Below are 2652 nucleotides of genomic sequence, written 5' to 3' on the forward strand. Positions count from 1 at the left end.
TTAAAATATATATATATAAGTCGAAACAAATTTTTTCTAATACGTCATCACCCCTCACCCGTTCCCTTTCCTCCCTTCCCTCCCACCCAAAAGAAAAAACAAACCGAAATATAAAACTTACTGACGTGACGTAAAACCACGTCATGTTTTTTTTTTTTTGTTATTTCCACGAAAGTGTGTAATTAGAATAACCATAATTAAAAACATCCAAAAAAGGTTTTTCGAAATAATAATAATAATAATTACTAACTAACTTTTTATTACTAAATAAAAAAAAAAACAGAAAGAAATTTTTTTTTTTTTTTTTGGGGAGGTACGTACGTAAGTTGCGTGAGAAAAAAAAAAAAGAAAAATTAATTAAGTAATAAAACCGATTGTTGGTAATTAAGTAAAAGTCTCCATTTTTTTTTTTTTCTTTGTACATTTTCAAAACGTTAGAAATTTATTATTATTATTATTATCATCATTACGGTCGACAAAATGAAAAGAGAAAAGTCGTGCGAATTTTTAAAAAAAAAACAATAAAATTGTTACAAAAAAAAAAAAAAGAAAAATTTTTCTTTCTTTAAGGTTGTTAACAAAAATCAACAACAACAACAACAACAACAAATTTTAGTTAATTAATTAATTAATTAATTTCTTTTTCAACTAAAAAAAACTTTCTGAGTAAAGATGTTATGTTAAACAACAACAACAACAGGTTTTAACAAATTAAACGTTATTATTATTATTATTATTTTAAATCCGTTAGAAAATTTTTTTTTTTTTTTTTTTTTTTTTTACAACGAGGTAAACGAGTTCAAAATTAAAAAAACAAAAAAAAGGGGGGGGAAAAATTAATCAAAATCAAGTTTTTTCATTTAAAAAAAAAAATCCCCTGAATTATTATTACACGTCATATGTCTACGTCATAAGTGCGTGTGCGTGTGTGTGTGTGCGCGTGTTTACGGTACGAATTTTTTTTTTTTTTTACAAAAAAAAGTTTTCTGGCAACTTCGAAAAAAAATAAAATAAATTCAATCATCAAATTTTGGCATTTTTACAAAAGAAAAAAAAAAAGGGATTTGGCCTTCGTTTTGAAAAAAAAAAAAAAATCCCCTACGGGATATCGTGTTAAAAATCACCTTTTAAACAATAATTTTTGATGAGAGAGAGAGAGAGAGAGAGAAAACTTTTTTCTCTTCTGCTTTTCACCCCCCAGCTTTCCCTCTTCGAAAGTTTTCGAATCGAAAATAAGAAAAGAAAAAAAATCAAAATCGAAAAAGGGTTAACGAAACTAAACCTTTCCATATTTCCCCCCTTTCCCAAAGAGATCGAAGGGTTGGGGGATGGTGGGGGGTAGGGGGTAATTTTATCGATTACCTTCATAATAATAATAATAATTTACTTCGATTATTATGGTTAAAATTATTAGTCACTCACCGTTTGTTCAGTTCATCCATCCATCCATCCATTACATCGTTTTTATTTTCATACTTGATTACTCATAATACCGATATAATTGTTTGTTGGTTGTTAGTTCAAAGTACGAAACAACAACAACCGCAACAAAAACAAACAAAATTTGATTTGTTGCCATTCTGAAATTATAATAATAATAATATTAGTGATTATTTTTTTTTTTCTTTTTTTTTTTCTTTTTTAAACAAATTTAATCTTTAACCCGAAATTACATATTTCGAGATAATAATTGTATCGAATCGCATATATCGAATCGTTCGTTCGAGAGACAAAAAAAAAGGCGGGAAAAAATTTAAATTTTCTATTATATGAAAAAAAAAAAAAAAAAAAAATTACTTATTTACGTAGTGAGTAATAATTTTTTTTTTTTTTTTATAATTTAATTACTAACTCCGCTCGCTAAAAAAAAAATATAATTTAATTACCGGTAATAAAAACTTTTTTGTGGTCACGTGACGAATCGGTAATAAATTTTTTTTTTTTTTGCAATGATAAAATTGGTAAAAAAAAATTTATTACTCGTAGTAATATATATTAAAAAAAAAAATTTTAATATAATTAAATTATCACCGAAAACGTGTCGAATTTTTTTTTTTTTCTGACCGGTTTTTTCTTTTTCTCCGCCATATTTAATAATAAAAAATTATTATTAGGTAATAAAATAATAATAATGATAATAATAAATTATCGGTATATATGTAATTTAATATTAAATTAACCGTTAAAAATTAGTTCAATAATAAAAATAAATACGTAAAACAAATATATGTATATATACGTCGTCGTACCTGAATCGTTATCATTATCATTATCATTATTATTATTATTATTATTATTATTTTTATTTTACGAGTACGTCAATCACGAACGATAAAAAAAAAAAAAAACAAGGTCCGATTTAAAAAAAAAAACCGTAGCAGGATTTGAGTTTCAAAAAGTAGAAAATTACCTTCGAGTTGTTATCATTATTATTATTATTATTTATTTATTTAAATTAAGAGCAACGGAAAAAAAATCGGGTGGGGGGAAGGTAGGGGGGGCTTAAGGGGATTTGACGTTAACGACCGAGTTTAAATATAAATAAAATAAATTTTTTTTTTTTTTCGTTTGGATTTTTAAAATTTTTATAAAAATAGGTAATAATAAATTTGCGAAGACATTTTTTAAAAAAAATTTTCGAACCGGTGGTGG

Source organism: Pediculus humanus, genomic scaffold, assembly GCF_000006295.1.
Source record: "Pediculus humanus corporis 1103172107416 genomic scaffold, whole genome shotgun sequence".
Taxonomy (NCBI): Eukaryota; Metazoa; Arthropoda; class Insecta; order Psocodea; family Pediculidae; genus Pediculus; species Pediculus humanus.